This window comes from Taudactylus pleione, unplaced genomic scaffold (genome assembly GCF_031769625.1).
Source record: "Taudactylus pleione unplaced genomic scaffold, aTauple2 ptg000050l, whole genome shotgun sequence".
NCBI classification, from domain to species: domain Eukaryota; kingdom Metazoa; phylum Chordata; class Amphibia; order Anura; family Myobatrachidae; genus Taudactylus; species Taudactylus pleione.
In genome coordinates, this window is record NW_028284452.1 from 1,027,740 (window position 1) to 1,055,000 (window position 27,261).

Sequence of the window (27,261 nt, forward strand, 5' to 3'; positions counted from 1 at the left end):
TTCTTTTCCGTTCCCCAAGAGGCAGTTTTTGAAGTGTAGTGGTTATCACATTCATCTCATATGCGAAAGGTCCTCAGCTTGAAAGTAGGCAGAAACATACTTTTACTTTATGATTTTATGAGGATTCTGTTACTATGGGTCTTCCAGGTTCAATACTTTTCCGTCTTTGCAGAAGCAGTTTCTCTAGTGTAGTGGTTATCACGTTTGCCTCACACGCGAAAGGTCCCCAGTTCGAAACTGGGCAGAAACATACTTTTACGTTATGATTTTAAGAGTATTCTGTTACTATGGCTCTTCCAGGTTCAATACTTTTCCGTACCCACAGAGGCAGTTTCTGTAGTGTAGTGGTTATCACATTCGCCTAACACGCGAAAGGTCCCCAGTTTGAAAGTGGGCAAAAACATACTTTTACTTTATGATTTTATGAGTATTCTTTTACTATGGCTCTTCCAGGTTCAATACTTTTCCGTACCCACAGAAACAGTTTCTGTAGTGTAGTGGTTATCACGTTCGCCTAACACGTGAAAGGTCCCCAGTTTGAAACTGGGCTGAAACTTTTTTTTTATTTATGATTTTAGGATTTTTCTGTTACTATTAGCAGAAAAAATATTTTTGAAAGCCCATATGCAAATTGCACTTCTAAGTTTAATTCTTTTCCGTTCCCCAAGAGGCAGTTTCTGTAGTGTAGTGGATATCACATTCGTCTCACACGCGAAAGGTCCCCAGTTCGAAACTGGGCAGAAACAAACTTTTATGTTATGATTTTAAGAGTATTCTGTTACTATGGCTCTTCCAGGTGCAATACTTTTCTGTTCCTGCAGAGGCAGTTTCTGTAGTGTAGTGGTTATCACGTTCGCCTCACACGCGAAAGGTCCCCAGTTCGAAGAGGGCAGAAACATACTTTTACATTATGATTTTAAGAGTATTCTGTTACTATGGCTCTTCCAGGTTCAATACTTTTCCCTACTCACAGAGGCAGTTTCTGTAGTGTAGTGGTTATCACATTCGCCTCAGACGTGAAAGGTCCCCAGTTTGAAACTGGGCAGAAGCATTCTTTTACGTTATGATTTTAAGAGTATTCTGTTACTATGGCTCTTCCAGGTTCAATACTTTTCCGTCCCCACAGAGGCAATTTCTGTAGTGTAGTGGTTATCACAATCGCCTAACACGCGAAAGGTCCCCAGTTCGAAACTGGGCAAAAACATACTTTTATGTTATGATTTTAAGAGTATTCTGTTACTATTGCTCTTCCAGGTGCAATACTTTTCCATTCCTGCAGAGGCAGTTTCTGTAGTGTAGTTGTTATCACATTCGCCTCAGACGCGAAAGGTCCCCAGTTTGAAACTGGGCAGAAACATTCTTTTACGTTATGATTTTAAGAGTATTCTGTTACTATGGCTCTTCCAGGTTCAATACTTTTCCATCCCCGCAGAGGCAGTTTCTGTAGTGTAGTGTTTATCACGTTTGCCTCACACGCGAAAGGTCCCCATTTTGAAACTGGGCAGAAACTTTTTTTTTATTTATGATTTTAGGATTTTTCTGTTACTATTAGCAGAAAAAATATTTTTGAAAGCCCATATGCAAATTGCACTTCCGAGTTTAATTCTTTTCAGTTCTCCAAGAGGCAGTTTTTGTAGTGTAGTGGTTATCATATTCATCTCATAAGCGAAAGGTCCTCTGTTTGAAAGTAGGCAGAAACATACTTTTACTTTATGATTTTATTAGTATTCTGTTACTATGGCTCTTCCAGTTTCAATACTTTTCCGTTGGCACAGACGCAGTTTCTGTAGTGTAGTGGTTATCACATTCTCCTAACACGCAAAAAGATCCCAGTTTGAAACTGGGCTGAAAATTTATTTTTATTTAGGATTTTTCTGTTACTATTAGCAGAAAAAATATTTTTGAAAGCCCATATGCAAATTGCACTTCCTGGTTTAATTCTTTTCCATTCCCCAAGAGGCAGTTTCTGTAGTGTTGTGGTTATCACGTTCATCTCATATGCGAAAGATCCTCAGTTTGAAAGTGGGGCAGAAACATACTTTTACATTATGATTTTAAGTGTATTCTGTTACTATGGCTCTTCCAGGTTCAATACTTTGCCACTCCACAAGAGGCTGTTTCTGTAGTGTAGTGGTTATCACGTTCATCTCATATGCGAAAGGTCCTCAGTTTGAAAGTGGGCAGAAACATACTTTTACTGTATGATTTTTTGAGGATTCTGTTACTATGGATCTTCCAGGTTCAATATTTTTCCATCCTTGCAGAGGCAGTTTCTGTAGTGTAGTGGTTATCACGTTTGCCTCACACGCGAAAGGTCCCCAGTTCGAAACTGGGCAGAAACATACTTTTACATTATGATTTTAAGAGTATTCTGTTACTATGGCTCTTCCAGGTTCAATACTTTTCCATACCCACAGAGGCAGTTTCTATAGTGTAGTGGTTATCACATTCGCCAAACAAGCGAAAGGTCCCCAGTTTGAAAGTGGGCAGGAACATACTTTTACTTTATGTTTTTATGAGGATACTGTTACTATGGGTCTTCCAGGTTCGCAGAGGCAGTTTCTGTAGTGTAGTGGTTATCACGTTCGCCTCACACGCGAAAGTTCCCCAGTTTGAAACTGGGCAGAAACATACTTTTACGTTATGATTTTAAGAGTATTCTGTTACTATGGCTCTTCCAGGTTCAATACTTTTCCGTACCCACAGAGGCAGTTTCTGTAGTGTAGTGGTTATCACATTCATCTCATATGCGAAAGGTCCTCAGTTTGAAAGTAGGCAGAAACATACTTTTACTTTATGATTTTATTAGTATTCTGTTACTATGGCTCTTCCAGGTTCAATACTTTTCTGTCCCCACAGAGGCAGTTTCTGTAGTGTAGTGGTAATCACAATCGCCTATCACGCGAAAGGTCCCCAGTTTGAAGCTGGGCAGAAACTTTTTTTTTATTTATGATTTTAGGATTTTTCTGTTACTATTAGCAGAAAAAATATTTTTGAAAGCCCATATGCAAATTGCACTTCCGAGTTTAATTCTTTTCAGTTCTCCAAGAGGCAGTTTTTGTAGTGTAGTGGTTATCATATTCATCTCATATGCGAAAGGTCCTCAGTTTGAAAGTAGGCAGAAACATACTTTTACATTATGATTTTATTAGTATTCTGTTACTATGGCTCTTCCAGGTTCAATACTTTTCCGTTGGCACAGACGCAGGTTCTGTAGTGTAATGGTTATCACGTTCGCCTAACACTCAAAAAGTTCCCAGTTTGAAACTGGGCAGAAAATTTATTTTTATTTTGGATTTTTCTGTTACTATTAGCAGAAAAAATATTTTTGAAAGCCCATATGCAAATTGCACTTCCAGGTTTAATTCTTTTCCATTCCCCAAGAGGCAGTATCTGTAGTGTAGAGGTTATCACGTTCATCTCATATGCGAAAGATCCTCAATTTGAAAGTGGGGCAGAAACATACTTTTACATTATGATTTTAAGAGTATTCTGTTACTATGGCTCTTCCAGGTTCAATACTTTGCCACTCCACAAGAGGCTGTTTCTGTAGTGTAGTGGTTATCACGTTCATCTCATATGCGAAAGGTCCTCAGTTTGAAAGTGGGCAGAAACATACTTTTACTTTATGATTTTTTGAGGATTCTGTTACTATGGGTCTTCCAGGTTCAATACTTTTCCGTACCCACAGAGGCAGTTTCTGTAGTGTAGTGGTTATCACATTCGCCTCAGAAGCGAAAGGTCCCCAGTTTGAAAGTGTGCAGAAACATACTTTTACTTTATGATTTTATGAGGATACTGTTACTATGGGTCTTCCAGGTTCAATACTTTTCCATCCCTGCAGATGCAGTTTCTGTAGTGTAGTGGTTATCACGTTCGCCTCACAAGCGAAAGGTCCCCAGTTCGAAACTGGGCAGAAACATTCTTTTACGTTATGATTTTAAGAGTATTCTGTTACTATGGCTCTTCCAGGTGCAATACTTTTCCGTCCCCACAGAGGCAGTTTCTGTAGTGTAGTGGTTATCACATTCGCCTAACACGCGAAAGGTCCCCAGTTTGAAAGTGGGCAAAAACATACTTTTACTTTATGATTTTATGAGGATTCTTTTACTATGGGTCTTCCAGGTTCAATACTTTTCTGTCCCCGCAGAGGCAGTTTCTGTAGTGTAGTGGTTATCACGTTCGCCTCACACGCGAAAGGTCCCCAGTTTGAAAGTCGGCAGAAACATACTTTTACTTTCAATACTTTTCCATCACCGCAGAGACAGTTTCTGTAGTGTAGTGGTTATCATGTTCGCCTAACACGCGGAAGGTCCCCAGTTTGAAACTGGGCTGAAACTTTTTTTTTATTTAGGATTTTAGGATTTTTCTGTTACTATTAGCAGAAAAAATATTTTTGAAAGCCCATATGCAAATTGCCCTTCCGAGTTTAATTCTTTTCAGTTCTCCAAGAGGCAGTTTCTGTAGTGTAGTGGTTATCACGTTCGCCTCACACGCAAAAGGTCCCCAGTTCGAAACTGGGCAGAAACATACTTTTACGTTATGATTTTTAGAGTATTCTGTTACTATGGCTCTTCCAGGTTCAATACTTTTCCGTACCCACAGAGGCAGTTTCTGTAGTGTAGTGGTTATCACATTCGCCTCAGACGCGAAAGGTCCCCAGTTTGAAAGTGGGCAGAAACATACTTTTACTTTATGATTTTATGAGGATACTGTTACTATGGGTCTTCCAGGTTCAATACTTTTCCATCCCCGCAGAGGCAGTTTCTGTAGTGTAGTGGTTATCACGTTCGCCTCACACGCGAAAGGTCCCCAGTTCGAAACTGGGCAGAAACAATCTTTTACGTTATGATTTTAAGAGTATTCTGTTTAATTCTTTTCCATTCCCCAAGAGGCAGTTTCTGTAGTGTAGTGGTTATCACGTTCATCTCATATGCGAAAGATCCTCAGTTTGAAAGTGGGGCAGAAACATACTTTTACATTTTGATTTTAAGAGTATTCTGTTACTATGGCTCTTCCAGGTTCAATACTTTGCCACTCCACAAGAGGCTGTTTCTGTAGTGTAGTGGTTATCACGTTCGCCTCACACGCGAAAGGTCCCCAGTTCGAAACTGGGAAGAAACATACTTTTATGTTATGATTTTAAGAGTATTCTGTTACTATGGCTCTTCCAGGTGCAATACTTTTCCGTTCTCACAGAGGCAGTTTCTGTAGTGTAGTGGTTATCACGTTTGCCTCACACACAAAAGGTCTCCAGTTCGAAACTGGGCAGAAACATACTTTTACGTTATGATTTTAAGAGTATTCTGTTACTATGGCTCTTCCAGGTTCAATACTTTCCGTCCCCACAGAGGCAGTTTCTGTAGTGTAGTGGTTATCACATTAGCCTAACACACAAAAAGTCCCAAGTTTGAAAGTGGGCAAAAACATACTTTTACTTTATGATTTTATGAGGATTCTGTTACTATGAATCTTCCAGGTTCAATACTTTTCCATTTCCAAAGATGCAGTTTCTGTAGTGTAGTGGTTATCACATTCGCCTAACACACGAAAGGTCCCCAGTTCGAAACTGGGCAGATACATTTTTAATATTTATGATTTTAGGATTTTTCTGTTACTAGTAGCAGAAAAAATATTTTTGAAAGCCCATATGCAAATTGCACTTCCAAGTTTAACTCTTTTCCGTTCCCCAAGAGGTAGTTTTTGTAGTGTAGTGGTTATCACATTCATCTCATATGCGAAAGGTCCTCAGTTTGAAAGTAGGCAGAAACATACTTTTACTTTATGATTTTATTAGTATTCTGTTACTATGGCTCTTCCAGGTTCAATACTTTTCCGTCCCCACATAGGCAGTTTCTGTAGTGTAGTGGTTATCACAATCGCCTAACACGCGAAAGGTCCCCAGTTTGAAAGTGGGCAGAAACATACTTTTACTTTCAATACTTTTCCGTCCCCGCAGAGGCAGTCTCTGTAGTGTAGTGGTTATCACGTTCGCCTTACACGCGAAAGGTCCCCAGTTTGAAGCTGGGCAGAAACTTTTTATTTATTTATGATTTTAGGATTTTTTTGTTACTATTAGCAGAAAAAATATATTTGAAAGCCCATATGCAAATTGCACTTCCGAGTTTAAATCTTTTCAGTTCTCCAAGAGGCAGTTTTTGTAGTGTAGTGGTTATCATATTCATCTCATATGCGAAAGGTCCTCAGTTTGAAAGTAGACAGAAACATACATTTACATTATGATTTTATTAGTTTTCTGTTACTATGGCTCTTCCAGGTTCAATACTTTTCCGTTGGCACAGACGCAGTTTCTGTAGTGTAGTGGTTATCACGTTCATCTCATATGTGAAAGATCCTCAGTTTGAAAGAGGGGCAGAAACATACTTTTACATTATGATTTTAAGAGTATTCTGTTACTATGGCTCTTCCAGGTTCAATACTTTGCCACTCCAAAGGCTGTTTCTGTAGTGTAGTGGTTATCACGTTCATCTCATATGCGAAAGGTCCTCAGTTTGAAAGAAGGCAGAAACATACTTTTACATTATGATTTTATTAGTATTCTGTTACTATGGATCTTCCAGGTTCAATACTTTTCCATTGGCACAGACACAGTTTCTGTAGTGTAGTGGTTATCACGTTCGCCTAACACGCAAAAAGTTCCCAGTTTGAAACTGGGCAGAAAATTTGTTTTTATTTAGGATTTTTCTGTTACTATTAGCAGAAAAAATATTTTTGAAAGCCCATATGCAAATTGCACTACCAGGTTTAATTCTTTTCCATTCCCCAAGAGGCAGTTTCTGTAGTGTAGTGGTTATCACGTTCATCTCATATGTGAAAGATCCTCAGTTTGAAAGTGGGGCAGAAACATACTTTTACATTATGATTTTAAGAGTATTCTGTTACTATGTCTCTTCCAGGTTCAATACTTTGCCACTCCACAAGAGGCTGTTTCTGTAGTGTAGTGGTTATCACGTTCATCTCATATGCGAAAGGTCCTCAGTTTGAAAGTGGGCAGAAACATACTTTTACTTTATGATTTTTTGAGGATTCTGTTACTATGGATCTTCCAGGTTCAATATTTTTCCGTCCCTGCAGAGGCAGTTTCTGTAGTGTAGTGGTTATCACGTTCGCCTCACACGCGAAAGGTCCCCAGTTCGAAACTGGGCAGAAACATACTTTTACGTTATGATTTTAAGAGTATTCTGTTACTATGGCTCTTCCAGTTTAAATACTTTTCTGAACCCACAGAGGCAGTTTCTGTAGTGTAGTGGTTATCACATTCGCCTCAGACACAAAAGGTCCCCAGTTTGAAAGTGGGCAGAAACATACTCTTACTTTATGATTTTATGAGGATACTGTTACTATGGGTCTTCCAGGTTGAATACTTTTCCATCTCAGCAGAGGCAGTTTCTGTAGTGTAGTGGTTATCACGTTCGTCTAACACGCGAAAGGTCCCCAGTTCGAAACTGGGCAGATACATTTTTTTTATTTATGATTTTAGGATTTTTCTGTTACTAGTAGCAGAAAAAATATTTTTGAAAGCCCATATGCAAATTGCACTTCCAAGTTTAATTCTTTTCCGTTCCCCAAGAGGCAGTTTTTGAAGTGTAGTGGTTATCACATTCATCTCATATGCGAAAGGTCCTCAGCTTGAAAGTAGGCAGAAACATACTGTTACTTTATGATTTTATGAGGATTCTGTTACTATGGGTCTTCCAGGTTCAATACTTTTCCGTCTTTGCAGAAGCAGTTTCTCTAGTGTAGTGGTTATCACGTTTGCCTCACACGCGAAAGGTCCCCAGTTCGAAACTGGGCAGAAACATACTTTTACGTTATGATTTTAAGAGTATTCTGTTACTATGGCTCTTCCAGGTTCAATACTTTTCCGTACCCACAGAGGCAGTTTCTGTAGTGTAGTGGTTATCACATTCGCCTAACACGCGAAAGGTCCCCAGTTTGAAAGTGGGCAAAAACATACTTTTACTTTATGATTTTATGAGTATTCTTTTACTATGGCTCTTCCAGGTTCAATACTTTTCCGTACCCACAGAAACAGTTTCTGTAGTGTAGTGGTTATCACGTTCGCCTAACACGTGAAAGGTCCCCAGTTTGAAACTGGGCTGAAACTTTTTTTTTATTTATGATTTTAGGATTTTTCTGTTACTATTAGCAGAAAAAATATTTTTGAAAGCCCATATGCAAATTGCACTTCTAAGTTTAATTCTTTTCCGTTCCCCAAGAGGCAGTTTCTGTAGTGTAGTGGATATCACATTCGTCTCACACGCGAAAGGTCCCCAGTTCGAAACTGGGCAGAAACATACTTTTATGTTATGATTTTAAGAGTATTCTGTTACTATGGCTCTTCCAGGTGCAATACTTTTCTGTTCCTGCAGAGGCAGTTTCTGTAGTGTAGTGGTTATCACGTTCGCCTCACACGCGAAAGGTCCCCAGTTCGAAGAGGGCAGAAACATACTTTTACATTATGATTTTTAGAGTATTCTGTTACTATGGCTCTTCCAGGTTCAATACTTTTCCCTACCCACAGAGGCAGTTTCTGTAGTGTAGTGGTTATCACATTCGCCTCAGACGTGAAAGGTCCCCAGTTTGAAACTGGGCAGAAGCATTCTTTTACGTTATGATTTTAAGAGTATTCTGTTACTATGGCTCTTCCAGGTTCAATACTTTTCCGCCCCCACAGAGGCAATTTCTGTAGTGTAGTGGTTATCACAATCGCCTAACACGCGAAAGGTCCCCAGTTCGAAACTGGGCAGACACATACTTTTATGTTATGATTTTAAGAGTATTCTGTTACTATTGCTCTTCCAGGTGCAATACTTTTCCATTCCTGCAGAGGCAGTTTCTGTAGTGTAGTTGTTATCACATTCGCCTCAGACGCGAAAGGTCCCCAGTTTGAAACTGGGCAGAAACATTCTTTTACGTTATGATTTTAAGAGTATTCTGTTACTATGGCTCTTCCAGGTTCAATACTTTTCCATCCCCACAGAGGCAGATTCTGTAGTGTAGTGGTTATCACAATCGCCTAACACGCGAAAGGTCCCCAGTTTGAAAGTGGGCAGAAACATACTTTTACTTTCAATACTTTTCCATCCCCGCAGAGGCAGTTTCTGTAGTGTAGTGTTTATCACGTTCGCCTCACACGCGAAAGGTCCCCAGTTTGAAACTGGGCAGAAACTTTTTTTTTATTTATGATTTTAGGATTTTTCTGTTACTATTAGCAGAAAAAATATTTTTGAAAGCCCATATGCAAATTGCACTTCCGAGTTTAATTCTTTTCAGTTCTCCAAGAGGCAGTTTTTGTAGTGTAGTGGTTATCATATTCATCTCATAAGCGAAAGGTCCTCTGTTTGAAAGTAGGCAGAAACATACTTTTACTTTATGATTTTATTAGTATTCTGTTACTATGGCTCTTCCAGTTTCAATACTTTTCCGTTGGCACAGACGCAGTTTCTGTAGTGTAGTGGTTATCACATTCGCCTAACACGCAAAAAGATCCCAGTTTGAAACTGGGCTGAAAATTTATTTTTATTTAGGATTTTTCTGTTACTATTAGCAGAAAAAATATTTTTGAAAGCCCTTATGCAAATTGCACTTCCTGGTTTAATTCTTTTCCATTCCCCAAGAGGCAGTTTCTGTAGTGTTGTGGTTATCACGTTCATCTCATATGCGAAAGATCCTCAGTTTGAAAGTGGGGCAGAAACATACTTTTACATTATGATTTTAAGTGTATTCTGTTACTATGGCTCTTCCAGGTTCAATACTTTGCCACTCCACAAGAGGCTGTTTCTGTAGTGTAGTGGTTATCACGTTCATCTCATATGCGAAAGGTCCTCAGTTTGAAAGTGGGCAGAAACATACTTTTACTGTATGATTTTTTGAGGATTCTGTTACTATGGATCTTCCAGGTTCAATATTTTTCCATCCCTGCAGAGGCAGTTTCTGTAGTGTAGTGGTTATCACGTTTGCCTCACACGCGAAAGGTCCCCAGTTCGAAACTGGGCAGAAACATACTTTTACATTATGATTTTAAGAGTATTCTGTTACTATGGCTCTTCCAGGTTCAATACTTTTCCATACCCACAGAGGCAGTTTCTATAGTGTAGTGGTTATCACATTCGCCAAACAAGCGAAAGGTCCCCAGTTTGAAAGTGGGCAGAAACATACTTTTACTTTATGTTTTTATGAGGATACTGTTACTATGGGTCTTCCAGGTTCGCAGAGGCAGTTTCTGTAGTGTAGTGGTTATCACGTTCGCCTCACACGCGAAAGTTCACCAGTTTGAAACTGGGCAGAAACATACTTTTACGTTATGATTTTAAGAGTATTCTGTTACTATGGCTCTTCCAGGTTCAATACTTTTCCGTACCCACAGAGGCAGTTTCTGTAGTGTAGTGGTTATCACATTCATCTCATATGCGAAAGGTCCTCAGTTTGAAAGTAGGCAGAAACATACTTTTACTTTATGATTTTATTAGTATTCTGTTACTATGGCTCTTCCAGGTTCAATACTTTTCCGTCCCCACAGAGGCAGTTTCTGTAGTGTAGTGGTAATCACAATCGCCTATCACGCGAAAGGTCCCCAGTTTGAAAGTGGGCAGAAACATACTTTTACTTTCAATACTTTTCCGTCCCCGCAGAGGCAGTCTCTGTAGTGTAGTGGTTATCACGTTCGCCTTACACGCGAAAGGTCCCCAGTTTGAAGCTGGGCAGAAACTTTTTATTTATTTATGATTTTAGGATTTTTTTGTTACTATTAGCAGAAAAAATATATTTGAAAGCCCATATGCAAATTGCACTTCCGAGTTTAAATCTTTTCAGTTCTCCAAGAGGCAGTTTTTGTAGTGTAGTGGTTATCATATTCATCTCATATGCGAAAGGTCCTCAGTTTGAAAGTAGACAGAAACATACTTTTACATTATGATTTTATTAGTATTCTGTTACTATGGCTCTTCCAGGTTCAATACTTTTCCGTTGGCACAGACGCAGTTTCTGTAGTGTAGTGGTTATCACGTTCGCCTAACACTCAAAAAGATCCCAGTTTGAAACTGGGCAGAAAATTTCTTTTTATTTATGATTTTTCTGTTACTATTAGCAGAAAAAATATTTTTGAAAGCCCATATGCAAATTGCACTTCCAGGTTTAATTCTTTTCCATTCCCCAAGAGGCAGTTTCTGTAGTGTAGTGGTTATCACGTTCATCTCATATGCGAAAGATCCTCAGTTTGAAAGTGGGGCAGAAACATACTTTTACATTATGATTTTAAGAGTATTCTGTTACTATGGCTCTTCCAGGTTCAATACTTTTCCACTCCACAAGAGGCTGTTTCTGTAGTGTAGTGGTTATCACGTTCATCTCATATGCGAAAGGTCCCCAGTTCGAAACTGGGCAGAAACAATCTTTTACGTTATGATTTTAAGAGTATTCTGTTACTATGGCTCTTCCAGGTGCAATACTTTTCCATCCACACAGAGGCAGGTTCTGTAGTGTAGTGGTTATCACGTTCGCCTCACACGCGAAAGGTCCCCAGTTCGAAACTGGGCAGAAACAATCTTTTACGTTATGATTTTAAGAGTATTCTGTTTAATTCTTTTCCATTCCCCAAGAGGCAGTTTCTGTAGTGTAGTGGTTATCACGTTCATCTCATATGCGAAAGATCCTCAGTTTGAAAGTGGGGCAGAAACATACTTTTACATTTTGATTTTAAGAGTATTCTGTTACTATGGCTCTTCCAGGTTCAATACTTTGCCACTCCACAAGAGGCTGTTTCTGTAGTGTAGTGGTTATCAGGTTCGCCTCACACGCGAAAGGTCCCCAGTTCGAAACTGGGCAGAAACATACTTTTATGTTATGATTTTAAGAGTATTCTGTTACTATGGCTCTTCCAGGTGCAATACTTTTCGGTTCTCACAGAGGAAGTTTCTGTAGTGTAGTGGTTATCACGTTTGCCTCACACGCAAAAGGTCTCCAGTTCGAAACTGGGCAGAAACATACTTTTACGTTATGATTTTAAGAGTATTCTGTTACTATTGCTCTTCCAGGTTCAATACTTTCCGTCCCCACAGAGGCAGTTTCTGTAGTGTAGTGGTTATCACATTAGCCTAACACACAAAAAGTCCCCAGTTTGAAAGTGGGCAAAAACATACTTTTACTTTATGATTTTATGAGGATTCTGTTACTATGGGTCTTCCAGGTTCAATACTTTTCTGTCCCCGCAGAGGCAGTTTCTGTAGTGTAGTGGTTATCACGTTCGCCTCACACGCGAAAGGTCCCCAGTTTGAAAGTCGGCAGAAACATACTTTTACTTTCAATACTTTTCCATCACTGCAGAGACAGTTTCTGTAGTGTAGTGGTTATCATGTTCGCCTAACACGCGGAAGGTCCCCAGTTTGAAACTGGGCTGAAACTTTTTTTTTATTTAGGATTTTAGGATTTTTCTGTTACTATTAGCAGAAAAAATATTTTTGAAAGCCCATATGCAAATTGCCCTTCCGAGTTTAATTCTTTTCAGTTCTCCAAGAGGCAGTTTCTGTAGTGTAGTGGTTATCACGTTCGCCTCACACGCAAAAGGTCCCCAGTTCGAAACTGGGCAGAAACATACTTTTACGTTATGATTTTTAGAGTATTCTGTTACTATGGCTCTTCCAGGTTCAATACTTTTCCGTACCCACAGAGGCAGTTTCTGTAGTGTAGTGGTTATCACATTCGCCTCAGACGTGAAAGGTCCCCAGTTTGAAAGTGGGCAGAAACATACTTTTACTTTATGATTTTATGAGGATACTGTTACTATGGGTCTTCCAGGTTCAATACTTTTCCATCCCCGCAGAGGCAGTTTCTGTAGTGTAGTGGTTATCACGTTCGCCTCACACGCGAAAGGTCCCCAGTTCGAAACTGGGCAGAAACAATCTTTTACGTTATGATTTTAAGAGTATTCTGTTTAATTCTTTTCCATTCCCCAAGAGGCAGTTTCTGTAGTGTAGTGGTTATCACGTTCATCTCATATGCGAAAGATCCTCAGTTTGAAAGTGGGGCAGAAACATACTTTTACATTTTGATTTTAAGAGTATTCTGTTACTATGGCTCTTCCAGGTTCAATACTTTGCCACTCCACAAGAGGCTGTTTCTGTAGTGTAGTGGTTATCACGTTCGCCTCACACGCGAAAGGTCCCCAGTTCGAAGAGGGCAGAAACATACTTTTACATTATGATTTTTAGAGTATTCTGTTACTATGGCTCTTCCAGGTTCAATACTTTTCCCTACCCACAGAGGCAGTTTCTGTAGTGTAGTGGTTATCACATTCGCCTCAGACGTGAAAGGTCCCCAGTTTGAAACTGGGCAGAAGCATTCTTTTACGTTATGATTTTAAGAGTATTCTGTTACTATGGCTCTTCCAGGTTCAATACTTTTCCGCCCCCACAGAGGCAATTTCTGTAGTGTAGTGGTTATCACAATCGCCTAACACGCGAAAGGTCCCCAGTTCGAAACTGGGCAGACACATACTTTTATGTTATGATTTTAAGAGTATTCTGTTACTATTGCTCTTCCAGGTGCAATACTTTTCCATTCCTGCAGAGGCAGTTTCTGTAGTGTAGTTGTTATCACATTCGCCTCAGACGCGAAAGGTCCCCAGTTTGAAACTGGGCAGAAACATTCTTTTACGTTATGATTTTAAGAGTATTCTGTTACTATGGCTCTTCCAGGTTCAATACTTTTCCATCCCCACAGAGGCAGATTCTGTAGTGTAGTGGTTATCACAATCGCCTAACACGCGAAAGGTCCCCAGTTTGAAAGTGGGCAGAAACATACTTTTACTTTCAATACTTTTCCATCCCCGCAGAGGCAGTTTCTGTAGTGTAGTGTTTATCACGTTCGCCTCACACGCGAAAGGTCCCCAGTTTGAAACTGGGCAGAAACTTTTTTTTTATTTATGATTTTAGGATTTTTCTGTTACTATTAGCAGAAAAAATATTTTTGAAAGCCCATATGCAAATTGCACTTCCGAGTTTAATTCTTTTCAGTTCTCCAAGAGGCAGTTTTTGTAGTGTAGTGGTTATCATATTCATCTCATAAGCGAAAGGTCCTCTGTTTGAAAGTAGGCAGAAACATACTTTTACTTTATGATTTTATTAGTATTCTGTTACTATGGCTCTTCCAGTTTCAATACTTTTCCGTTGGCACAGACGCAGTTTCTGTAGTGTAGTGGTTATCACATTCGCCTAACACGCAAAAAGATCCCAGTTTGAAACTGGGCTGAAAATTTATTTTTATTTAGGATTTTTCTGTTACTATTAGCAGAAAAAATATTTTTGAAAGCCCATATGCAAATTGCACTTCCTGGTTTAATTCTTTTCCATTCCCCAAGAGGCAGTTTCTGTAGTGTTGTGGTTATCACGTTCATCTCATATGCGAAAGATCCTCAGTTTGAAAGTGGGGCAGAAACATACTTTTACATTATGATTTTAAGTGTATTCTGTTACTATGGCTCTTCCAGGTTCAATACTTTGCCACTCCACAAGAGGCTGTTTCTGTAGTGTAGTGGTTATCACGTTCATCTCATATGCGAAAGGTCCTCAGTTTGAAAGTGGGCAGAAACATACTTTTACTGTATGATTTTTTGAGGATTCTGTTACTATGGATCTTCCAGGTTCAATATTTTTCCATCCTTGCAGAGGCAGTTTCTGTAGTGTAGTGGTTATCACGTTTGCCTCACACGCGAAAGGTCCCCAGTTCGAAACTGGGCAGAAACATACTTTTACATTATGATTTTAAGAGTATTCTGTTACTATGGCTCTTCCAGGTTCAATACTTTTCCATACCCACAGAGGCAGTTTCTATAGTGTAGTGGTTATCACATTCGCCAAACAAGCGAAAGGTCCCCAGTTTGAAAGTGGGCAGAAACATACTTTTACTTTATGTTTTTATGAGGATACTGTTACTATGGGTCTTCCAGGTTCGCAGAGGCAGTTTCTGTAGTGTAGTGGTTATCACGTTCGCCTCACACGCGAAAGTTCACCAGTTTGAAACTGGGCAGAAACATACTTTTACGTTATGATTTTAAGAGTATTCTGTTACTATGGCTCTTCCAGGTTCAATACTTTTCCGTACCCACAGAGGCAGTTTCTGTAGTGTAGTGGTTATCACATTCATCTCATATGCGAAAGGTCCTCAGTTTGAAAGTAGGCAGAAACATACTTTTACTTTATGATTTTATTAGTATTCTGTTACTATGGCTCTTCCAGGTTCAATACTTTTCCGTCCCCACAGAGGCAGTTTCTGTAGTGTAGTGGTAATCACAATCGCCTATCACGCGAAAGGTCCCCAGTTTGAAAGTGGGCAGAAACATACTTTTACTTTCAATACTTTTCCGTCCCCGCAGAGGCAGTCTCTGTAGTGTAGTGGTTATCACGTTCGCCTTACACGCGAAAGGTCCCCAGTTTGAAGCTGGGCAGAAACTTTTTATTTATTTATGATTTTAGGATTTTTTTGTTACTATTAGCAGAAAAAATATATTTGAAAGCCCATATGCAAATTGCACTTCCGAGTTTAAATCTTTTCAGTTCTCCAAGAGGCAGTTTTTGTAGTGTAGTGGTTATCATATTCATCTCATATGCGAAAGGTCCTCAGTTTGAAAGTAGACAGAAACATACTTTTACATTATGATTTTATTAGTATTCTGTTACTATGGCTCTTCCAGGTTCAATACTTTTCCGTTGGCACAGACGCAGTTTCTGTAGTGTAGTGGTTATCACGTTCGCCTAACACTCAAAAAGATCCCAGTTTGAAACTGGGCAGAAAATTTCTTTTTATTTATGATTTTTCTGTTACTATTAGCAGAAAAAATATTTTTGAAAGCCCATATGCAAATTGCACTTCCAGGTTTAATTCTTTTCCATTCCCCAAGAGGCAGTTTCTGTAGTGTAGTGGTTATCACGTTCATCTCATATGCGAAAGATCCTCAGTTTGAAAGTGGGGCAGAAACATACTTTTACATTATGATTTTAAGAGTATTCTGTTACTATGGCTCTTCCAGGTTCAATACTTTTCCACTCCACAAGAGGCTGTTTCTGTAGTGTAGTGGTTATCACGTTCATCTCATATGCGAAAGGTCCCCAGTTCGAAACTGGGCAGAAACAATCTTTTACGTTATGATTTTAAGAGTATTCTGTTACTATGGCTCTTCCAGGTGCAATACTTTTCCATCCACACAGAGGCAGGTTCTGTAGTGTAGTGGTTATCACGTTCGCCTCACACGCGAAAGGTCCCCAGTTCGAAACTGGGCAGAAACAATCTTTTACGTTATGATTTTAAGAGTATTCTGTTTAATTCTTTTCCATTCCCCAAGAGGCAGTTTCTGTAGTGTAGTGGTTATCACGTTCATCTCATATGCGAAAGATCCTCAGTTTGAAAGTGGGGCAGAAACATACTTTTACATTTTGATTTTAAGAGTATTCTGTTACTATGGCTCTTCCAGGTTCAATACTTTGCCACTCCACAAGAGGCTGTTTCTGTAGTGTAGTGGTTATCAGGTTCGCCTCACACGCGAAAGGTCCCCAGTTCGAAACTGGGCAGAAACATACTTTTATGTTATGATTTTAAGAGTATTCTGTTACTATGGCTCTTCCAGGTGCAATACTTTTCGGTTCTCACAGAGGAAGTTTCTGTAGTGTAGTGGTTATCACGTTTGCCTCACACGCAAAAGGTCTCCAGTTCGAAACTGGGCAGAAACATACTTTTACGTTATGATTTTAAGAGTATTCTGTTACTATTGCTCTTCCAGGTTCAATACTTTCCGTCCCCACAGAGGCAGTTTCTGTAGTGTAGTGGTTATCACATTAGCCTAACACACAAAAAGTCCCCAGTTTGAAAGTGGGCAAAAACATACTTTTACTTTATGATTTTATGAGGATTCTGTTACTATGGGTCTTCCAGGTTCAATACTTTTCTGTCCCCGCAGAGGCAGTTTCTGTAGTGTAGTGGTTATCACGTTCGCCTCACACGCGAAAGGTCCCCAGTTTGAAAGTCGGCAGAAACATACTTTTACTTTCAATACTTTTCCATCACTGCAGAGACAGTTTCTGTAGTGTAGTGGTTATCATGTTCGCCTAACACGCGGAAGGTCCCCAGTTTGAAACTGGGCTGAAACTTTTTTTTTATTTAGGATTTTAGGATTTTTCTGTTACTATTAGCAGAAAAAATATTTTTGAAAGCCCATATGCAAATTGCCCTTCCGAGTTTAATTCTTTTCAGTTCTCCAAGAGGCAGTTTCTGTAGTGTAGTGGTTATCACGTTCGCCTCACACGCAAAAGGTCCCCAGTTCGAAACTGGGCAGAAACATACTTTTACGTTATGATTTTTAGAGTATTCTGTTACTATGGCTCTTCCAGGTTCAATACTTTTCCGTACCCACAGAGGCAGTTTCTGTAGTGTAGTGGTTATCACATTCGCCTCAGACGTGAAAGGTCCCCAGTTTGAAAGTGGGCAGAAACATACTTTTACTTTATGATTTTATGAGGATACTGTTACTATGGGTCTTCCAGGTTCAATACTTTTCCATCCCCGCAGAGGCAGTTTCTGTAGTGTAGTGGTTATCACGTTCGCCTCACACGCGAAAGGTCCCCAGTTCGAAACTGGGCAGAAACAATCTTTTACGTTATGATTTTAAGAGTATTCTGTTTAATTCTTTTCCATTCCCCAAGAGGCAGTTTCTGTAGTGTAGTGGTTATCACGTTCATCTCATATGCGAAAGATCCTCAGTTTGAAAGTGGGGCAGAAACATACTTTTACATTTTGATTTTAAGAGTATTCTGTTACTATGGCTCTTCCAGGTTCAATACTTTGCCACTCCACAAGAGGCTGTTTCTGTAGTGTAGTGGTTATCACGTTCGCCTCACACGCGAAAGGTCCCCAGTTCGAAACTGGGAAGAAACATACTTTTATGTTATGATTTTAAGAGTATTCTGTTACTATGGCTCTTCCAGGTGCAATACTTTTCCGTTCTCACAGAGGCAGTTTCTGTAGTGTAGTGGTTATCACGTTTGCCTCACACACAAAAGGTCTCCAGTTCGAAACTGGGCAGAAACATACTTTTACGTTATGATTTTAAGAGTATTCTGTTACTATGGCTCTTCCAGGTTCAATACTTTCCGTCCCCACAGAGGCAGTTTCTGTAGTGTAGTGGTTATCACATTAGCCTAACACACAAAAAGTCCCAAGTTTGAAAGTGGGCAAAAACATACTTTTACTTTATGATTTTATGAGGATTCTGTTACTATGGATCTTCCAGGTTCAATACTTTTCCATTTCCAAAGATGCAGTTTCTGTAGTGTAGTGGTTATCACATTCGCCTAACACACGAAAGGTCCCCAGTTCGAAACTGGGCAGATACATTTTTAATATTTATGATTTTAGGATTTTTCTGTTACTAGTAGCAGAAAAAATATTTTTGAAAGCCCATATGCAAATTGCACTTCCAAGTTTAACTCTTTTCCGTTCCCCAAGAGGTAGTTTTTGTAGTGTAGTGGTTATCACATTCATCTCATATGCGAAAGGTCCTCAGTTTGAAAGTAGGCAGAAACATACTTTTACTTTATGATTTTATTAGTATTCTGTTACTATGGCTCTTCCAGGTTCAATACTTTTCCGTCCCCACATAGGCAGTTTCTGTAGTGTAGTGGTTATCACAATCGCCTAACATGCGAAAGGTCCCCAGTTTGAAAGTGGGCAGAAACATACTTTTACTTTCAATACTTTTCCGTCCCCGCAGAGGCAGTCTCTGTAGTGTAGTGGTTATCACGTTCGCCTTACACGCGAAAGGTCCCCAGTTTGAAGCTGGGCAGAAACTTTTTATTTATTTATGATTTTAGGATTTTTTTGTTACTATTAGCAGAAAAAATATATTTGAAAGCCCATATGCAAATTGCACTTCCGAGTTTAAATCTTTTCAGTTCTCCAAGAGGCAGTTTTTGTAGTGTAGTGGTTATCATATTCATCTCATATGCGAAAGGTCCTCAGTTTGAAAGTAGACAGAAACATACATTTACATTATGATTTTATTAGTTTTCTGTTACTATGGCTCTTCCAGGTTCAATACTTTTCCGTTGGCACAGACGCAGTTTCTGTAGTGTAGTGGTTATCACGTTCATCTGATATGTGAAAGATCCTCAGTTTGAAAGAGGGGCAGAAACATACTTTTACATTATGATTTTAAGAGTATTCTGTTACTATGGCTCTTCCAGGTTCAATACTTTGCCACTCCAAAGGCTGTTTCTGTAGTGTAGTGGTTATCACGTTCATCTCATATGCGAAAGGTCCTCAGTTTGAAAGAAGGCAGAAACATACTTTTACATTATGATTTTATTAGTATTCTGTTACTATGGATCTTCCAGGTTCAATACTTTTCCATTGGCACAGACACAGTTTCTGTAGTGTAGTGGTTATCACGTTCGCCTAACACGCAAAAAGTTCCCAGTTTGAAACTGGGCAGAAAATTTGTTTTTATTTAGGATTTTTCTGTTACTATTAGCAGAAAAAATATTTTTGAAAGCCCATATGCAAATTGCACTACCAGGTTTAATTCTTTTCCATTCCCCAAGAGGCAGTTTCTGTAGTGTAGTGGTTATCACGTTCATCTCATATGTGAAAGATCCTCAGTTTGAAAGTGGGGCAGAAACATACTTTTACATTATGATTTTAAGAGTATTCTGTTACTATGTCTCTTCCAGGTTCAATACTTTGCCACTCCACAAGAGGCTGTTTCTGTAGTGTAGTGGTTATCACGTTCATCTCATATGCGAAAGGTCCTCAGTTTGAAAGTGGGCAGAAACATACTTTTACTTTATGATTTTTTGAGGATTCTGTTACTATGGATCTTCCAGGTTCAATATTTTTCCGTCCCTGCAGAGGCAGTTTCTGTAGTGTAGTGGTTATCACGTTCGACTCACACGCGAAAGGTCCCCAGTTCGAAACTGGGCAGAAACATACTTTTACGTTATGATTTTAAGAGTATTCTGTTACTATGGCTCTTCCAGTTTAAATACTTTTCTGAACCCACAGAGGCAGTTTCTGTAGTGTAGTGGTTATCACATTCGCCTCAGACACAAAAGGTCCCCAGTTTGAAAGTGGGCAGAAACATACTCTTACTTTATGATTTTATGAGGATACTGTTACTATGGGTCTTCCAGGTTGAATACTTTTCCATCTCAGCAGAGGCAGTTTCTGTAGTGTAGTGGTTATCACGTTCGTCTAACACGCGAAAGGTCCCCAGTTCGAAACTGGGCAGATACATTTTTTTTATTTATGATTTTAGGATTTTTCTGTTACTAGTAGCAGAAAAAATATTTTTGAAAGCCCATATGCAAATTGCACTTCCAAGTTTAATTCTTTTCCGTTCCCCAAGAGGCAGTTTTTGAAGTGTAGTGGTTATCACATTCATCTCATATGCGAAAGGTCCTCAGCTTGAAAGTAGGCAGAAACATACTGTTACTTTATGATTTTATGAGGATTCTGTTACTATGGGTCTTCCAGGTTCAATACTTTTCCGTCTTTGCAGAAGCAGTTTCTCTAGTGTAGTGGTTATCACGTTTGCCTCACACGCGAAAGGTCCCCAGTTCGAAACTGGGCAGAAACATACTTTTACGTTATGATTTTAAGAGTATTCTGTTACTATGGCTCTTCCAGGTTCAATACTTTTCCGTACCCACAGAGGCAGTTTCTGTAGTGTAGTGGTTATCACATTCGCCTAACACGCGAAAGGTCCCCAGTTTGAAAGTGGGCAAAAACATACTTTTACTTTATGATTTTATGAGTATTCTTTTACTATGGCTCTTCCAGGTTCAATACTTTTCCGTACCCACAGAAACAGTTTCTGTAGTGTAGTGGTTATCACGTTCGCCTAACACGTGAAAGGTCCCCAGTTTGAAACTGGGCTGAAACTTTTTTTTTATTTATGATTTTAGGATTTTTCTGTTACTATTAGCAGAAAAAATATTTTTGAAAGCCCATATGCAAATTGCACTTCTAAGTTTAATTCTTTTCCGTTCCCCAAGAGGCAGTTTCTGTAGTGTAGTGGATATCACATTCGTCTCACACGCGAAAGGTCCCCAGTTCGAAACTGGGCAGAAACATACTTTTATGTTATGATTTTAAGAGTATTCTGTTACTATGGCTCTTCCAGGTGCAATACTTTTCTGTTCCTGCAGAGGCAGTTTCTGTAGTGTAGTGGTTATCACGTTCGCCTCACACGCGAAAGGTCCCCAGTTCGAAGAGGGCAGAAACATACTTTTACATTATGATTTTAAGAGTATTCTGTTACTATGGCTCTTCCAGGTTCAATACTTTTCCCTACCCACAGAGGCAGTTTCTGTAGTGTAGTGGTTATCACATTCGCCTCAGACGTGAAAGGTCCCCAGTTTGAAACTGGGCAGAAGCATTCTTTTACGTTATGATTTTAAGAGTATTCTGTTACTATGGCTCTTCCAGGTTCAATACTTTTCCGCCCCCACAGAGGCAATTTCTGTAGTGTAGTGGTTATCACAATCGCCTAACACGCGAAAGGTCCCCAGTTCGAAACTGGGCAGACACATACTTTTATGTTATGATTTTAAGAGTATTCTGTTACTATTGCTCTTCCAGGTGCAATACTTTTCCATTCCTGCAGAGGCAGTTTCTGTAGTGTAGTTGTTATCACATTCGCCTCAGACGCGAAAGGTCCCCAGTTTGAAACTGGGCAGAAACATTCTTTTACGTTATGATTTTAAGAGTATTCTGTTACTATGGCTCTTCCAGGTTCAATACTTTTCCATCCCCACAGAGGCAGATTCTGTAGTGTAGTGGTTATCACAATCGCCTAACACGCGAAAGGTCCCCAGTTTGAAAGTGGGCAGAAACATACTTTTACTTTCAATACTTTTCCATCCCCGCAGAGGCAGTTTCTGTAGTGTAGTGTTTATCACGTTCGCCTCACACGCGAAAGGTCCCCAGTTTGAAACTGGGCAGAAACTTTTTTTTTATTTATGATTTTAGGATTTTTCTGTTACTATTAGCAGAAAAAATATTTTTGAAAGCCCATATGCAAATTGCACTTCCGAGTTTAATTCTTTTCAGTTCTCCAAGAGGCAGTTTTTGTAGTGTAGTGGTTATCATATTCATCTCATAAGCGAAAGGTCCTCTGTTTGAAAGTAGGCAGAAACATACTTTTACTTTATGATTTTATTAGTATTCTGTTACTATGGCTCTTCCAGTTTCAATACTTTTCCGTTGGCACAGACGCAGTTTCTGTAGTGTAGTGGTTATCACATTCGCCTAACACGCAAAAAGATCCCAGTTTGAAACTGGGCTGAAAATTTATTTTTATTTAGGATTTTTCTGTTACTATTAGCAGAAAAAATATTTTTGAAAGCCCATATGCAAATTGCACTTCCTGGTTTAATTCTTTTCCATTCCCCAAGAGGCAGTTTCTGTAGTGTTGTGGTTATCACGTTCATCTCATATGCGAAAGATCCTCAGTTTGAAAGTGGGGCAGAAACATACTTTTACATTATGATTTTAAGTGTATTCTGTTACTATGGCTCTTCCAGGTTCAATACTTTGCCACTCCACAAGAGGCTGTTTCTGTAGTGTAGTGGTTATCACGTTCATCTCATATGCGAAAGGTCCTCAGTTTGAAAGTGGGCAGAAACATACTTTTACTGTATGATTTTTTGAGGATTCTGTTACTATGGATCTTCCAGGTTCAATATTTTTCCATCCCTGCAGAGGCAGTTTCTGTAGTGTAGTGGTTATCACGTTTGCCTCACACGCGAAAGGTCCCCAGTTCGAAACTGGGCAGAAACATACTTTTACATTATGATTTTAAGAGTATTCTGTTACTATGGCTCTTCCAGGTTCAATACTTTTCCATACCCACAGAGGCAGTTTCTATAGTGTAGTGGTTATCACATTCGCCAAACAAGCGAAAGGTCCCCAGTTTGAAAGTGGGCAGAAACATACTTTTACTTTATGTTTTTATGAGGATACTGTTACTATGGGTCTTCCAGGTTCGCAGAGGCAGTTTCTGTAGTGTAGTGGTTATCACGTTCGCCTCACACGCGAAAGTTCACCAGTTTGAAACTGGGCAGAAACATACTTTTACGTTATGATTTTAAGAGTATTCTGTTACTATGGCTCTTCCAGGTTCAATACTTTTCCGTACCCACAGAGGCAGTTTCTGTAGTGTAGTGGTTATCACATTCATCTCATATGCGAAAGGTCCTCAGTTTGAAAGTAGGCAGAAACATACTTTTACTTTATGATTTTATTAGTATTCTGTTACTATGGCTCTTCCAGGTTCAATACTTTTCCGTCCCCACAGAGGCAGTTTCTGTAGTGTAGTGGTAATCACAATCGCCTATCACGCGAAAGGTCCCCAGTTTGAAAGTGGGCAGAAACATACTTTTACTTTCAATACTTTTCCGTCCCCGCAGAGGCAGTCTCTGTAGTGTAGTGGTTATCACGTTCGCCTTACACGCGAAAGGTCCCCAGTTTGAAGCTGGGCAGAAACTTTTTATTTATTTATGATTTTAGGATTTTTTTGTTACTATTAGCAGAAAAAATATATTTGAAAGCCCATATGCAAATTGCACTTCCGAGTTTAAATCTTTTCAGTTCTCCAAGAGGCAGTTTTTGTAGTGTAGTGGTTATCATATTCATCTCATATGCGAAAGGTCCTCAGTTTGAAAGTAGACAGAAACATACTTTTACATTATGATTTTATTAGTATTCTGTTACTATGGCTCTTCCAGGTTCAATACTTTTCCGTTGGCACAGACGCAGTTTCTGTAGTGTAGTGGTTATCACGTTCGCCTAACACTCAAAAAGATCCCAGTTTGAAACTGGGCAGAAAATTTCTTTTTATTTATGATTTTTCTGTTACTATTAGCAGAAAAAATATTTTTGAAAGCCCATATGCAAATTGCACTTCCAGGTTTAATTCTTTTCCATTCCCCAAGAGGCAGTTTCTGTAGTGTAGTGGTTATCACGTTCATCTCATATGCGAAAGATCCTCAGTTTGAAAGTGGGGCAGAAACATACTTTTACATTATGATTTTAAGAGTATTCTGTTACTATGGCTCTTCCAGGTTCAATACTTTTCCACTCCACAAGAGGCTGTTTCTGTAGTGTAGTGGTTATCACGTTCATCTCATATGCGAAAGGTCCCCAGTTCGAAACTGGGCAGAAACAATCTTTTACGTTATGATTTTAAGAGTATTCTGTTACTATGGCTCTTCCAGGTGCAATACTTTTCCATCCACACAGAGGCAGGTTCTGTAGTGTAGTGGTTATCACGTTCGCCTCACACGCGAAAGGTCCCCAGTTCGAAACTGGGCAGAAACAATCTTTTACGTTATGATTTTAAGAGTATTCTGTTTAATTCTTTTCCATTCCCCAAGAGGCAGTTTCTGTAGTGTAGTGGTTATCACGTTCATCTCATATGCGAAAGATCCTCAGTTTGAAAGTGGGGCAGAAACATACTTTTACATTTTGATTTTAAGAGTATTCTGTTACTATGGCTCTTCCAGGTTCAATACTTTGCCACTCCACAAGAGGCTGTTTCTGTAGTGTAGTGGTTATCAGGTTCGCCTCACACGCGAAAGGTCCCCAGTTCGAAACTGGGCAGAAACATACTTTTATGTTATGATTTTAAGAGTATTCTGTTACTATGGCTCTTCCAGGTGCAATACTTTTCGGTTCTCACAGAGGAAGTTTCTGTAGTGTAGTGGTTATCACGTTTGCCTCACACGCAAAAGGTCTCCAGTTCGAAACTGGGCAGAAACATACTTTTACGTTATGATTTTAAGAGTATTCTGTTACTATTGCTCTTCCAGGTTCAATACTTTCCGTCCCCACAGAGGCAGTTTCTGTAGTGTAGTGGTTATCACATTAGCCTAACACACAAAAAGTCCCCAGTTTGAAAGTGGGCAAAAACATACTTTTACTTTATGATTTTATGAGGATTCTGTTACTATGGGTCTTCCAGGTTCAATACTTTTCCATCTCCAAAGATGCAGTTTCTGTAGTGTAGTGGTTATCACATTCGCCTAACACGCGAAAGGTCCCCAGTTCGAAACTGGGCAGATACATTTTTAATATTTATGATTTTAGGATTTTTCTGTTACTAGTAGCAGAAAAAATATTTTTGAAAGCCCATATGCAAGTTGCACTTCCAAGTTTAACTCTTTTCCGTTCCCCAAGAGGTAGTTTTTGTAGTGTAGTGGTTATCACATTCATCTCATATGCGAAAGGTCCTCAGTTTGAAAGTAGGCAGAAACATACTTTTACATTATGATTTTATTAGTATTCTGTTACTATGGCTCTTCCAGGTTCAATACTTTTCCGTTGGCACAGACGCAGGTTCTGTAGTGTAGTGGTTATCACGTTCGCCTAACACTCAAAAAGTTCCCAGTTTGAAACTGGGCAGAAAATTTCTTTTTATTTAGGATTTTTCTGTTACTATTAGCAGAAAAAATATTTTTGAAAGCCCATATGCAAATTGCACTTCCAGGTTTAATTCTTTTCCATTCCCCAAGAGGCAGTATCTGTAGTGTAGAGGTTATCACGTTCATCTCATATGCGAAAGATCCTCAATTTGAAAGTGGGGCAGAAACATACTTTTACATTATGATTTTAAGAGTATTCTGTTACTATGGCTCTTCCAGGTTCAATACTTTGCCACTCCACAAGAGGCTGTTTCTGTAGTGTAGTGGTTATCACGTTCATCTCATATGCGAAAGGTCCTCAGTTTGAAAGTGGGCAGAAACATACTTTTACTTTATGATTTTTTGAGGATTCTGTTACTATGGGTCTTCCAGGTTCAATACTTTTCCGTACCCACAGAGGTAGTTTCTGTAGTGTAGTGGTTATCACATTCGCCTCAGAAGCGAAAGGTCCCCAGTTTTAAAGTGTGCAGAAACATACTTTTACTTTATGATTTTATGAGGATACTGTTACTATGGGTCTTCCAGGTTCAATACTTTTCCATCCCCGCAGATGCAGTTTCTGTAGTGTAGTGGTTATCACGTTCGCCTCACAAGCGAAAGGTCCCCAGTTCGAAACTGGGCAGAAACATTCTTTTACGTTATGATTTTAAGAGTATTCTGTTACTATGGCTCTTCCAGGTGCAATACTTTTCCGTACCCACAGAGGCAGTTTCTGTAGTGTAGTGGTTATCACATTCGCCTCAGAAGCGAAAGGTCCCCAGTTTTAAAGTGTGCAGAAACATACTTTTACTTTATGATTTTATGAGGATACTGTTACTATGGGTCTTCCAGGTTCAATACTTTTCTGTCCCCGCAGAGGCAGTTTCTGTAGTGTAGTGGTTATCACGTTCGCCTCACACGCGAAAGGTCCCCAGTTTGAAAGTGGGCAGAAACATACTTTTACTTTCAATACTTTTCCGTCACCACAGAGACAGTTTCTGTAGTGTAGTGGTTATCATGTTCGCCTAACACGCGGAAGGTCCCCAGTTTGAAACTGGGCTGAAACTTTTTTTTTATTTATGATTTTAGGATTTTTCTGTTACTATTAGCAGAAAAAATATTTTTGAAAGCCCATATGCAAATTGCCCTTCCGAGTTTAATTCTTTTCAGTTCACCAAGAGGCAGTTTCTGTAGTGTAGTGGTTATCACGTTCGCCTCACACGCAAAAGGTCCCCAGTTCGAAACTGGGCAGAAACATACTTTTACGTTATGATTTTTAGAGTATTCTGTTACTATGGCTCTTCCAGGTTCAATACTTTTCCGTACCCACAGAGGCAGTTTCTGTAGTGTAGTGGTTATCACATTCGCCTCAGACGCGAAAGGTCCCCAGTTTGAAAGTGGGTAGAAACATACTTTTACGTTATGATTTTATGAGGATACTGTTACTATGCGTCTTCCAGGTTCAATACTTTTCCATCCCCGCAGAGGCAGTTTCTGTAGTGTAGTGGTTATCACGTTCGCCTCACACGCGAAAGGTCCCCAGTTCGAAACTGGGCAGAAACAATCTTTTACGTTATGATTTTAAGAGTATTCTGTTACTATGGCTCTTCCAGGTGCAATACTTTTCCATCCCCGCAGAGGCAGTTTCTGTAGTGTAGTGGTTATCACGTTCGCCTCACACGCGAAAGGTCCCCAGTTCGAAACTGGGCAGAAACAATCTTTTACGTTATGATTTTAAGAGTATTCTGTTTAATTCTTTTCCATTCCCCAAGAGGCAGTTTCTGTAGTGTAGTGG

General features: G+C 39.4%; 49 non-coding genes across 49 annotated transcripts; all 49 read left to right on the forward strand.

Moving 5' to 3' along the window:
- Positions 1 to 483: 483 nt before the first annotated feature.
- On the forward strand, positions 484 to 556 carry TRNAV-AAC (transfer RNA valine (anticodon AAC)). Its single transcript has one exon. It is a non-coding gene; the product is annotated as a tRNA-Val (tRNA).
- Positions 557 to 673: 117 nt separating this feature from the next.
- On the forward strand, positions 674 to 746 carry TRNAV-CAC (transfer RNA valine (anticodon CAC)). The gene has a single exon. It is a non-coding gene; the product is annotated as a tRNA-Val (tRNA).
- Positions 747 to 2,269: 1,523 nt separating this feature from the next.
- On the forward strand, positions 2,270 to 2,342 carry TRNAV-CAC (transfer RNA valine (anticodon CAC)). Its single transcript has one exon. It is a non-coding gene; the product is annotated as a tRNA-Val (tRNA).
- Positions 2,343 to 2,558: 216 nt separating this feature from the next.
- On the forward strand, positions 2,559 to 2,631 carry TRNAV-CAC (transfer RNA valine (anticodon CAC)). Its single transcript has one exon. It is a non-coding gene; the product is annotated as a tRNA-Val (tRNA).
- A 1,218-nt stretch (positions 2,632 to 3,849) lies between these two features.
- On the forward strand, positions 3,850 to 3,922 carry TRNAV-CAC (transfer RNA valine (anticodon CAC)). The gene has a single exon. It is a non-coding gene; the product is annotated as a tRNA-Val (tRNA).
- Positions 3,923 to 4,267: 345 nt separating this feature from the next.
- Positions 4,268 to 4,340, forward strand: TRNAV-AAC (transfer RNA valine (anticodon AAC)). The gene has a single exon. It is a non-coding gene; the product is annotated as a tRNA-Val (tRNA).
- Positions 4,341 to 4,457: 117 nt separating this feature from the next.
- Positions 4,458 to 4,530, forward strand: TRNAV-CAC (transfer RNA valine (anticodon CAC)). Its single transcript has one exon. It is a non-coding gene; the product is annotated as a tRNA-Val (tRNA).
- A 233-nt stretch (positions 4,531 to 4,763) lies between these two features.
- TRNAV-CAC (transfer RNA valine (anticodon CAC)) lies at positions 4,764 to 4,836 on the forward strand. Its single transcript has one exon. It is a non-coding gene; the product is annotated as a tRNA-Val (tRNA).
- A 215-nt stretch (positions 4,837 to 5,051) lies between these two features.
- TRNAV-CAC (transfer RNA valine (anticodon CAC)) lies at positions 5,052 to 5,124 on the forward strand. Its single transcript has one exon. It is a non-coding gene; the product is annotated as a tRNA-Val (tRNA).
- Positions 5,125 to 5,509: 385 nt separating this feature from the next.
- TRNAV-AAC (transfer RNA valine (anticodon AAC)) lies at positions 5,510 to 5,582 on the forward strand. Its single transcript has one exon. It is a non-coding gene; the product is annotated as a tRNA-Val (tRNA).
- A 382-nt stretch (positions 5,583 to 5,964) lies between these two features.
- On the forward strand, positions 5,965 to 6,037 carry TRNAV-UAC (transfer RNA valine (anticodon UAC)). Its single transcript has one exon. It is a non-coding gene; the product is annotated as a tRNA-Val (tRNA).
- A 1,063-nt stretch (positions 6,038 to 7,100) lies between these two features.
- Positions 7,101 to 7,173, forward strand: TRNAV-CAC (transfer RNA valine (anticodon CAC)). The gene has a single exon. It is a non-coding gene; the product is annotated as a tRNA-Val (tRNA).
- Positions 7,174 to 7,406: 233 nt separating this feature from the next.
- Positions 7,407 to 7,479, forward strand: TRNAV-AAC (transfer RNA valine (anticodon AAC)). The gene has a single exon. It is a non-coding gene; the product is annotated as a tRNA-Val (tRNA).
- Positions 7,480 to 8,055: 576 nt separating this feature from the next.
- On the forward strand, positions 8,056 to 8,128 carry TRNAV-AAC (transfer RNA valine (anticodon AAC)). Its single transcript has one exon. It is a non-coding gene; the product is annotated as a tRNA-Val (tRNA).
- Positions 8,129 to 8,245: 117 nt separating this feature from the next.
- TRNAV-CAC (transfer RNA valine (anticodon CAC)) lies at positions 8,246 to 8,318 on the forward strand. Its single transcript has one exon. It is a non-coding gene; the product is annotated as a tRNA-Val (tRNA).
- A 1,635-nt stretch (positions 8,319 to 9,953) lies between these two features.
- Positions 9,954 to 10,026, forward strand: TRNAV-CAC (transfer RNA valine (anticodon CAC)). The gene has a single exon. It is a non-coding gene; the product is annotated as a tRNA-Val (tRNA).
- Positions 10,027 to 10,660: 634 nt separating this feature from the next.
- TRNAV-UAC (transfer RNA valine (anticodon UAC)) lies at positions 10,661 to 10,733 on the forward strand. Its single transcript has one exon. It is a non-coding gene; the product is annotated as a tRNA-Val (tRNA).
- Positions 10,734 to 11,492: 759 nt separating this feature from the next.
- TRNAV-CAC (transfer RNA valine (anticodon CAC)) lies at positions 11,493 to 11,565 on the forward strand. Its single transcript has one exon. It is a non-coding gene; the product is annotated as a tRNA-Val (tRNA).
- Positions 11,566 to 11,780: 215 nt separating this feature from the next.
- TRNAV-CAC (transfer RNA valine (anticodon CAC)) lies at positions 11,781 to 11,853 on the forward strand. The gene has a single exon. It is a non-coding gene; the product is annotated as a tRNA-Val (tRNA).
- An 80-nt stretch (positions 11,854 to 11,933) lies between these two features.
- On the forward strand, positions 11,934 to 12,006 carry TRNAV-CAC (transfer RNA valine (anticodon CAC)). Its single transcript has one exon. It is a non-coding gene; the product is annotated as a tRNA-Val (tRNA).
- A 344-nt stretch (positions 12,007 to 12,350) lies between these two features.
- Positions 12,351 to 12,423, forward strand: TRNAV-AAC (transfer RNA valine (anticodon AAC)). The gene has a single exon. It is a non-coding gene; the product is annotated as a tRNA-Val (tRNA).
- A 117-nt stretch (positions 12,424 to 12,540) lies between these two features.
- Positions 12,541 to 12,613, forward strand: TRNAV-CAC (transfer RNA valine (anticodon CAC)). The gene has a single exon. It is a non-coding gene; the product is annotated as a tRNA-Val (tRNA).
- Positions 12,614 to 12,846: 233 nt separating this feature from the next.
- On the forward strand, positions 12,847 to 12,919 carry TRNAV-CAC (transfer RNA valine (anticodon CAC)). The gene has a single exon. It is a non-coding gene; the product is annotated as a tRNA-Val (tRNA).
- Positions 12,920 to 14,689: 1,770 nt separating this feature from the next.
- Positions 14,690 to 14,762, forward strand: TRNAV-CAC (transfer RNA valine (anticodon CAC)). The gene has a single exon. It is a non-coding gene; the product is annotated as a tRNA-Val (tRNA).
- Positions 14,763 to 15,396: 634 nt separating this feature from the next.
- Positions 15,397 to 15,469, forward strand: TRNAV-UAC (transfer RNA valine (anticodon UAC)). The gene has a single exon. It is a non-coding gene; the product is annotated as a tRNA-Val (tRNA).
- A 759-nt stretch (positions 15,470 to 16,228) lies between these two features.
- Positions 16,229 to 16,301, forward strand: TRNAV-CAC (transfer RNA valine (anticodon CAC)). Its single transcript has one exon. It is a non-coding gene; the product is annotated as a tRNA-Val (tRNA).
- Positions 16,302 to 16,516: 215 nt separating this feature from the next.
- TRNAV-CAC (transfer RNA valine (anticodon CAC)) lies at positions 16,517 to 16,589 on the forward strand. The gene has a single exon. It is a non-coding gene; the product is annotated as a tRNA-Val (tRNA).
- An 80-nt stretch (positions 16,590 to 16,669) lies between these two features.
- On the forward strand, positions 16,670 to 16,742 carry TRNAV-CAC (transfer RNA valine (anticodon CAC)). The gene has a single exon. It is a non-coding gene; the product is annotated as a tRNA-Val (tRNA).
- A 344-nt stretch (positions 16,743 to 17,086) lies between these two features.
- Positions 17,087 to 17,159, forward strand: TRNAV-AAC (transfer RNA valine (anticodon AAC)). Its single transcript has one exon. It is a non-coding gene; the product is annotated as a tRNA-Val (tRNA).
- A 117-nt stretch (positions 17,160 to 17,276) lies between these two features.
- TRNAV-CAC (transfer RNA valine (anticodon CAC)) lies at positions 17,277 to 17,349 on the forward strand. The gene has a single exon. It is a non-coding gene; the product is annotated as a tRNA-Val (tRNA).
- A 233-nt stretch (positions 17,350 to 17,582) lies between these two features.
- TRNAV-CAC (transfer RNA valine (anticodon CAC)) lies at positions 17,583 to 17,655 on the forward strand. Its single transcript has one exon. It is a non-coding gene; the product is annotated as a tRNA-Val (tRNA).
- A 215-nt stretch (positions 17,656 to 17,870) lies between these two features.
- On the forward strand, positions 17,871 to 17,943 carry TRNAV-CAC (transfer RNA valine (anticodon CAC)). The gene has a single exon. It is a non-coding gene; the product is annotated as a tRNA-Val (tRNA).
- A 385-nt stretch (positions 17,944 to 18,328) lies between these two features.
- On the forward strand, positions 18,329 to 18,401 carry TRNAV-AAC (transfer RNA valine (anticodon AAC)). Its single transcript has one exon. It is a non-coding gene; the product is annotated as a tRNA-Val (tRNA).
- A 382-nt stretch (positions 18,402 to 18,783) lies between these two features.
- On the forward strand, positions 18,784 to 18,856 carry TRNAV-UAC (transfer RNA valine (anticodon UAC)). Its single transcript has one exon. It is a non-coding gene; the product is annotated as a tRNA-Val (tRNA).
- Positions 18,857 to 19,919: 1,063 nt separating this feature from the next.
- On the forward strand, positions 19,920 to 19,992 carry TRNAV-CAC (transfer RNA valine (anticodon CAC)). The gene has a single exon. It is a non-coding gene; the product is annotated as a tRNA-Val (tRNA).
- A 233-nt stretch (positions 19,993 to 20,225) lies between these two features.
- On the forward strand, positions 20,226 to 20,298 carry TRNAV-AAC (transfer RNA valine (anticodon AAC)). The gene has a single exon. It is a non-coding gene; the product is annotated as a tRNA-Val (tRNA).
- Positions 20,299 to 20,874: 576 nt separating this feature from the next.
- TRNAV-AAC (transfer RNA valine (anticodon AAC)) lies at positions 20,875 to 20,947 on the forward strand. The gene has a single exon. It is a non-coding gene; the product is annotated as a tRNA-Val (tRNA).
- A 117-nt stretch (positions 20,948 to 21,064) lies between these two features.
- TRNAV-CAC (transfer RNA valine (anticodon CAC)) lies at positions 21,065 to 21,137 on the forward strand. Its single transcript has one exon. It is a non-coding gene; the product is annotated as a tRNA-Val (tRNA).
- A 1,635-nt stretch (positions 21,138 to 22,772) lies between these two features.
- Positions 22,773 to 22,845, forward strand: TRNAV-CAC (transfer RNA valine (anticodon CAC)). Its single transcript has one exon. It is a non-coding gene; the product is annotated as a tRNA-Val (tRNA).
- Positions 22,846 to 23,479: 634 nt separating this feature from the next.
- TRNAV-UAC (transfer RNA valine (anticodon UAC)) lies at positions 23,480 to 23,552 on the forward strand. The gene has a single exon. It is a non-coding gene; the product is annotated as a tRNA-Val (tRNA).
- Positions 23,553 to 24,311: 759 nt separating this feature from the next.
- On the forward strand, positions 24,312 to 24,384 carry TRNAV-CAC (transfer RNA valine (anticodon CAC)). Its single transcript has one exon. It is a non-coding gene; the product is annotated as a tRNA-Val (tRNA).
- Positions 24,385 to 24,599: 215 nt separating this feature from the next.
- TRNAV-CAC (transfer RNA valine (anticodon CAC)) lies at positions 24,600 to 24,672 on the forward strand. Its single transcript has one exon. It is a non-coding gene; the product is annotated as a tRNA-Val (tRNA).
- An 80-nt stretch (positions 24,673 to 24,752) lies between these two features.
- On the forward strand, positions 24,753 to 24,825 carry TRNAV-CAC (transfer RNA valine (anticodon CAC)). Its single transcript has one exon. It is a non-coding gene; the product is annotated as a tRNA-Val (tRNA).
- Positions 24,826 to 25,057: 232 nt separating this feature from the next.
- TRNAV-AAC (transfer RNA valine (anticodon AAC)) lies at positions 25,058 to 25,130 on the forward strand. Its single transcript has one exon. It is a non-coding gene; the product is annotated as a tRNA-Val (tRNA).
- A 912-nt stretch (positions 25,131 to 26,042) lies between these two features.
- On the forward strand, positions 26,043 to 26,115 carry TRNAV-CAC (transfer RNA valine (anticodon CAC)). The gene has a single exon. It is a non-coding gene; the product is annotated as a tRNA-Val (tRNA).
- A 345-nt stretch (positions 26,116 to 26,460) lies between these two features.
- Positions 26,461 to 26,533, forward strand: TRNAV-AAC (transfer RNA valine (anticodon AAC)). Its single transcript has one exon. It is a non-coding gene; the product is annotated as a tRNA-Val (tRNA).
- Positions 26,534 to 26,650: 117 nt separating this feature from the next.
- Positions 26,651 to 26,723, forward strand: TRNAV-CAC (transfer RNA valine (anticodon CAC)). The gene has a single exon. It is a non-coding gene; the product is annotated as a tRNA-Val (tRNA).
- Positions 26,724 to 26,956: 233 nt separating this feature from the next.
- TRNAV-CAC (transfer RNA valine (anticodon CAC)) lies at positions 26,957 to 27,029 on the forward strand. Its single transcript has one exon. It is a non-coding gene; the product is annotated as a tRNA-Val (tRNA).
- Positions 27,030 to 27,109: 80 nt separating this feature from the next.
- Positions 27,110 to 27,182, forward strand: TRNAV-CAC (transfer RNA valine (anticodon CAC)). Its single transcript has one exon. It is a non-coding gene; the product is annotated as a tRNA-Val (tRNA).
- Positions 27,183 to 27,261: the final 79 nt, after the last annotated feature.